General features: G+C 44.7%; 1 long non-coding RNA gene across 1 annotated transcript; it reads right to left on the bottom strand.

Moving 5' to 3' along the window:
* Nucleotides 1-3,427: 3,427 nt before the first annotated feature.
* LOC123480279 (uncharacterized) lies at nucleotides 3,428-7,188 on the bottom strand. The gene is made up of 3 exons (XR_006656200.2): nucleotides 6,929-7,188; nucleotides 5,545-5,620; nucleotides 3,428-4,788 (listed from the first exon to the last, which is right to left on the bottom strand). It is a non-coding gene; the product is annotated as an uncharacterized lncRNA (long non-coding RNA).
* Nucleotides 7,189-7,625: the final 437 nt, after the last annotated feature.

Raw genomic sequence — 7,625 nt, 5'->3', positions numbered from 1 at the left:
CTTTACCATGAAAACTGGCCTCAGCCTCCTGAGCACGGCAGCAGTTTGTCCTAACTGTCCCGGAGCTGTGGCAGCTGTTTCGTGACCCACCCGCTTCCCTCTGAGTCCAGAGCACGCCCACAGGAAGGACCTGAGTGTAAAGGATGTCCATGAGGTTGCATTTAGAGTGTGCTGTGGATTTTATGTAAATGCTTCCGTAATTTGAAGTAGAAAATGGTGCGCCATACATCACTTTAACTAACTGATCTTAAACTACCTACGCTATTCCCAGAGGCAGCGTAAATGCCTCGCTTTCCTTTGTATAAAAGGCGTCCAAACTGTACAATAACAAACAGTCGTGTTTCTGCATATTTTCATTCTCTCCCTAATGTATAGTGCTTTGCTGTAAATTCATATCTTATGCACCTATTTTTTTTTTTTTGAGTCCTCCGAGGGGAACAACAAAAACAGGTGAAAGCCCCCGGGTCACACAAGCAAACAGAGTTGGAGCTTTTCAGACAGGATGTTGGAGTCAAACTGGATTCTGGGCTGGGGGAAAAGGAATCAAGCTGCAGGCAAGTTTGGACTTTTCCAAACAATAAAAAAAAGAAATCTGCACTTTTTGAACATCTACTAGTAAGATATTATCAGTTAGGTTAGTAAAAGCTTGTTTAAACCTGTTTGCAGAGACATCAAACCTGCTCACCAGAAAGAGCTGGGAGCAGAGGGAGGTGGCCGGTTGCTTTTATTTTCTCCTTAGAGAACTGAGCATTGTCCCAACAGGATACAATGTTCCCCTTGATCTGAGCTGAGACCTGCGCACTGCAGGCGGTGCCGTATTTCATGGTGACACCACCTGACCCCCATTCTCAAAGTTTAACAGCCTCCTTTTCTCTGAATGAAATGCTGACCCCGGACAAGGCTGTGCGCACATTGTGCAAGGACTCCAGGTCCTTGGCGGGCGGAGGTGGCAAACGGTGACCACAAGTGGCAAAAATCCAGGGGGGAGAAATGCTTCATGTGTGCCATTCAAAAGTCTGAGGTGTCCATCCATATTGTAGGATAAGCCTTTCCTTTATCCTGATTTAAAAAAAAAAAGTCTCAGAGGCCGTCTTTGTATTTCCAGTCGGTTACTACGCATTTTGTTTCCCTGTGGAATGTATTTTCTATCACTAAATTAAAATGAAGCTATGAAACTATCCTTTTTCTTTTTTACCCAACCCTCTTCCCCAGGCCAAATGGGGGCCCCAAAACACAATCATCAATTTTTATTCCAGGGAATTCAGAGAAAGCTGAGAACAATATCCCTTAGGATTGCTTTCTAGAATCAACACTTAACCGCAAGCCTGAATATTTCTTCTTTTTGTCACAAGAAAAAAAAATTCACTGGAGAAATCATGTTGCTGATGAAACTTAAACAAGAGGATAAAGTTAAACGTCCCCCATAAATCTCCCGGCTGGGGCCATGGGAACAGTTCTGCTAAGAAGGGATGAGGCTGAAGGATTGTGCTATCAGGTTGGGCCGCGTTTCCAAGACTCAAGTTTAGGGCGAGCCCAGTTAGGACAAAAGCAGCCTGCTAACCCTGTGGCCAAATGCATTTGAAGAAGTCAACTAAGGCAAAACTAAAAATGTACAGAGGGCTGGCAGAGTGTTTTTTAAAAGGGTTTTTAAAAATCTCTTTGCCCCAAATTTTCAGTGGTGAGAAACATTATTAAAATGTGAAATTGACACTTGAAAAGCCACAGTTAGTTTAAACCAGGCTTGATTGATACAATGTCTTAACTGACTTTCCTTACATTATAACTACGTTTTGCTTCCCCTCACCATGTACCATAATATAATAAGCATTTTTCATGTATAGTCCTCATAATTATACTTTAATTTATACATTACTATTCCAACTACTGAACACACCACAAATACATCTATTATTCTCTTTATTTAGGTTGTTTACAATTTCTATTATAAATAATGCTGCAATGAACATTTTCAGGACTTAAACTTATTTTAGTATTTGAATTACTTCCTTAGGATAGATTTCTAGAAATAGAAAAAATGAGATAAATAGTATGTACATCTTTATGCCTCTGGATACAGTTTGCTAGATTGTTTTCCCACAAGATTATACCTAGTTATGCAATCACTAGCAATGAATGAGAAGCTTGTTCTCACCAACATTGGGTATTAATATATAAAATTTGCTCATTAATTTAATAGTAAGATAATTTACCTGAAAGTTTTAAAATTTTTAGGTAGCAAACATGTCCAACTTTATCTCTATTTTATTTTTTTTGAATATGTATTTACTGATTTTTAGAGAGACAGGAAGGGGGGAGAGAGAGAGAAACACTGTTTGCCTCCTGTACATGCCCTGACCAGAGATTGAACCCACAACCTAGGCATGTGCCCTGACCATGAATCGAACCCATGATATTTTGGTGTACGGGATGACACTCCCACCAACTGAGCCACACTGGCCAGGGCCTCCCTGTCTTCTTAAATTGCTTTAGGCTTCCAACATTGTCCCCTTCCCCCTTTAAGAGCACCTTGGACCCAAGCTGATTCCTAGATGCAGGCAAAGCCCAGAGCCACTGGTATAGAAGGCGGGGCTCACAGTCTGCTTTACAGAGCCAAATAAAAAAGGCAGCGCCAGGTCAGTGGAGGCAAGAGTTTCCCTTGGGGGGAATTCGATGGGAGGCAAAGACAAAGTGGTTTGAAGCAGCAGCAGAGTCAAAGAAAGGTGCTTTAAACAACGGAATAGGTGACCTGCATGTGCTCGAAGACAGCGGGAGGGATTCTGTGGAAAGGGAGGGAAAGATGCAAGAGAACAAGAGACGTGATGCAAGCAGGAATGAGGGAGATGAGCTGGGCCGCTGGCCCAGGAAGAGGGGTCAGCATGGGTGAGGGAGAAGAGTTCTTGCTCAGAGAGAGATGAAGGAGAGGGTATGGGTGACAGTGGAGGGACATCATTACATGTGGGAGTTTGTATCAGTTGGCCCTAATCTTTTCAGAGGAGCAGGTTATCTCCTGGGAGTGGGGTCAGGGCAGTGGAAACCACAGAGAACTACTACTATGGAGAAAAGAAAAAGAAAATTAAAAACTACTAAACACACCCAATTCAATCAACTGGTCAACAACGCCCTTGATGAAAAGTCCTCATTGAGAAGGGGGACAACAATTTAAAGGCGAAAATTAGAGTTGGACATTATTAGATGTCATTTATTCACCTTATCCTTGCAAGTATGTACCCATGAGCTGGCTCTATACATCATATCAGCCAGGGCTCAATCAAAAGCCAAACCACTTTAAGATGTAATTATGTAATGTATTAGATATTATATAATAAGAGTTTTTAAAATGTGGATTAGAACTGAAGCAATTGTGGGACCCGATGAGAAGCCTGTGCAAGACTGTCGTTGCCTCTCAATTCAGTGGTGGGAAAGAAGTCACTCTCACCCAGCCTAGACTGAGACCTGGGTGTTCAGTGAGGGAGAGCAGGGACACACGGGGACTCACGAGGACGACTGGGACCTGCACTTGTCTCGCCATCTAAAGCCTTTAGGAGGTGGGTGACCTGCAGGAGAAGCCAGTGCCCTTTGTAAGAGTGGCACACGTCCCTGGGGCAGGACCTGGAGGAACTAAAGGCCACCCACAAGGTAGGCCAGCAGATGCCTAACAACACATGTGAGCCCGAGAGCACCTGGAGCCTACAGGGACCTTAAAAATAGCCACTGCCTCACCTTGGCCTCCTGCACCTCACCTGGAACAGTAGAGGGAAGGCAGCTCTGGGAGACTTGGCTTCAACATAGCTGAGTTGACAACTTACAAAGTCACCACCACACATAGTCTCCACATTTAAAAGTGTTTTAAAGCACTCCACTGACTCATACAGGAATCTCAGACTGGAGGTAGGCTGCAAGCAACATTTGAGTTTTATAAAAACAGAAGCACCAACCCGAAGGTTACAATTTGGACCCAAAGTCACATCCTGTGTTCCAGTGGAATGGTGGGGGCTGGGTGAGAAAGATGAAGAAATTAAGCAAAGGTTAAAAACTCATAGACACAGACAACAGTATGGTGATTACCAGAGGGGGAGTGGGGTGGGGGAGTATAAGAGGGTGAAGGGGAATAAATAGTGATGGAAGGAGACCTGACTTGGGGTGGTGAACACAATACAACACACAGATGATGTGTTACAGAGTTGTACACCTGAAACCTGTATAATTTTATGGACCAATGTCACCCCAATAAACTCAATACAAATTAAAAACAATGAAGAAATTTTTTATAAACTTAGTTTTCTGGTACATACAAGTGGGTGCTGAGACGCCCTTGCCCGGAGGGCAGCAGTGCGCGTGCCAAGGACACTTCTTGTGCCACTATTTTATAACTGTCACCGCCGAAAGAAGTTTGGGGCAAAAGGAGTCCCCAGGGTTTTCAGAAATGTAGCCTTAAGTGAGTTTTTCTTGGCTTGGCACACCCCCTAACCTACACGTGCTGGGGGATCCGAATGCTTCTGCGGCCAGCACCGCAAACAGCGCCCGCTGAGAGTGATTGACTCTTGTGTGCAGGCAGCTCAGCTGTGAACTTGAAGACCTGGCAACATCCCGGATCCTCATAAAGCAGCTCACATATTTGCCGTCCCATGAAGCATGGCTGAAATAACAGTTTCCTCGTTGCAGGTTCGGGAAATGCAGCATCAGCGAGCCCCGGGACCCTGTGGCCTCTGTGGAGGTGGCTTGCTGACGAATCAGGTCCTCTCGGTTCTGAGGGAGGGGGCGTGTGCCCTGCTTGTTCATGTCACCTGGCTTCAAACACAAAGGGGTCAACACTGAGCTACAAATCAGTCAGCCAGGCCTTCCTCCTATACTGAGGCTCGTGTGGCCCCCGGCCTGCCTCAGAGAGGGTCACCTTTTAGTCTGACTCAGACATCATTTAGTTTTCCTACACATGTGCAGTCAAGTTGAGCTGGAAAGCAGGGCCATTTAACCCTGCAGAGGTCACAATCTAAAAATTACAGTGTAGGTCGCGTACATCCGAGAGACACATTCATTACTAGTATGTGCTGAAATGTGAAAAAATATTAAAAAGACTGCAAATTTACATTTAGTATATTTAGACAATAAAATACATGATTTTTTAAATTTTCAGTTCCAATCAAGAAATTATTAAAGAAATATAAAAACATAAATAAAGTTTTTCTTTTCAAATAACAGAAACATGGATACTGCTAAAATATATATATATATAACAAAAAAGAAAGTCTTTAACATTAATAGGACCTGGGTTGGAAGAATTTTGAAAAACATTCGTGGAACCATGAAAGCCTGGCTTCCCAAAGCTTTGTTCTCTTTTTCCTTTCCTCCTCCCAGTTTCCTCTTCCTCCTCCCCACTTCTCCTCCTCTCTGTCCTTCATTCTCATTCTGGAAACACTTCACCAACTGTTCCTGGGATGGGGCCTGTGATGAGAGGGGGAGGTGCAGAGAAGACACAGCTCCTCAGGGGACCAACAGGGGTGGGTGGATGTCAGGTGAGCTGAGTCTTGAAGCAAAAGCAGGAGGTACCTGGTGGTCTCCTTTGTCCTTCCATCGCATTTCTCCACCCAAAGGTCCTCTTTTGTACCCTCTGCCAACCATGAGGCTGTGAAGAGAAAGGAAGAGCCTGGCAATCAGTGGTAAAACTTGAAGTTATGGTCATCTCTGGACCCCACCTCCTGGGAAAGAAATCATCCTCAAAGGCCAAACTCTTTTAAACTCCTGACTCTCCAGAAAGTGCCCAAAGTAAAGTTTCAAACACCCAATCACTCGCCAACTTTCAATTAGCCTATTAAGTCCTCTCAGCTGTGTTGACCCATAAAAATTTCTGCAATTCTCTTAAAACACAAACACTTCACTTTCAAGTCTCTTTCCTGTTATTCACAGTTTTCCTGGCTGCTATGCTAGATTTTGCTGTTGCCTGTACTTTCACTCATGCCCCATCCACACCAAGGCTTGTAAGGTGGCCAGAAACTATTTTAAACATAATTTGGCTCCCAGCCTGAGAGTCAAATGTATTATCCATCCGCCCCCTGGTATCACACCTGTCCCCTGCATAGTGACCTCTGGTATCTGGCCCAACTGTAGCCACAGGCATTAACTGCTTAGGAATTGAAACCAGTGTTAGTGGATGGCTCTAGAATGCTCACGTCACAGTCACCAGATCTGCAAAATGGTATTGTCCTGAGACCAAAGGCTAAGCTTAATAAACGTACAAGACCTTGAAACTAGGTACCGAGAGGGGTTCACTTCTTGCAGAATGTTTAGAATGTCGCTTATCTGCACTGCCTTGTGGATGCTGCTGCCGGACAATTTGAGGGTCTACCAGGCTCTTGGCCTGGTAACCAGAGCGCTGCCGTTTTGCTGCACAGCGAGTCACAGGAGGGGGCGGGACCCTGGACCAGCAGCATTGAGTCACCTGGGAGCTGGTTAAAAATACTGGATCTTGGGCTCCACACCTGACTGAAGGAAACAGATTGTGCATTTTAACAAGATCCCCAAGTGATTTGTAAGCACGTTACTACTGTGTGACAAGCTCTGCTATGGAGTTGTATGGCTAACAGAGCACCGTCAGGTACAGAAATCCTCATCTGAGGAAGGCAGGGGAAACTGAGGATTTGAGGTGAGCAACTTACCTAAGGTCACATGGCTAGTACAGAAATTTCTTGCCTTCATCTAGTTTGGAGGTTTTTACCACTTTGCAACACTCCTGGTAACAGTAAAGAGAAAGCTTTACTGATGGACACTTTTGGTGAGCCCTCACCCTGTGCCGAACACCATTCCAAGCGAGTTGTTTTTTAACCTTATTGGACCTATGAGGCAAGGACCTTATTTTTTTTTTCTCATTTTTAGCTAATTAAGTGGTGGAACAGCAGGAGAAATTACTATATCCCAGACTCTTTGAGTTACGTACCTGGAAGCTGGGTTTTGGATTTCCCAGAAGAAGCTGGGAAGCAGCAGGAACCAGGAAACGACACTAACGGGAAACTGGCTGCGTGGCTCAGGACCAGGCACCTCACTCAGATTTCTCAACCTGAAGAGAGGTTCAGCTAGATGATCTTTACGGCAATTTCCAGTCCTGAAATTTTAGAATTCAAACTCCTTTCCTTGATATTTACTGATCCCGTTTCTTCTGAGCAGCTTCGATTTAGAATCAGAAGCAGTCTGCCCAGACAGACCTGTGGAGGCAAAGCCACACTTTACTGCGATGGGGGCAGAAGCCAAGCCGTATGCGAACCCTGCCCCCAGCCTCGGCCCAGTCTGATGCGTGGCATCTTGGGATAATTTCCAGCCCAGCTGTCCTGCATGAGTTTCTGAGAGTGACTTGAAAACACTCTTTGCTGCTGTACCACACCCTTCCAAATTCAGCTGGCAAGAGGATACCTTTAAAGAAGCAAAGGTGGTTGGGCCTGGATTATATCCTACAAACGCCACACCATGCAATGAGTTAACTGCCAATGAATCCGAAACATATGGTGCTCAACAAGCTCTCAGAATTAGCCCTGTTAAATAACCTCGGGAATCGCTGCTTCTCAAAACAGTTGGGGCTTGTTACCAAATCCGGGATCTCTGAAATCCAGTTTGAAATGTATTGTCAAACACAACACACG

Source organism: Desmodus rotundus, chromosome 3 (genome assembly GCF_022682495.2).
Source record: "Desmodus rotundus isolate HL8 chromosome 3, HLdesRot8A.1, whole genome shotgun sequence".
NCBI lineage: Eukaryota > Metazoa > Chordata > Mammalia > Chiroptera > Phyllostomidae > Desmodus > Desmodus rotundus.
This window is presented reverse-complemented; position numbering and strand designations above follow the sequence as displayed.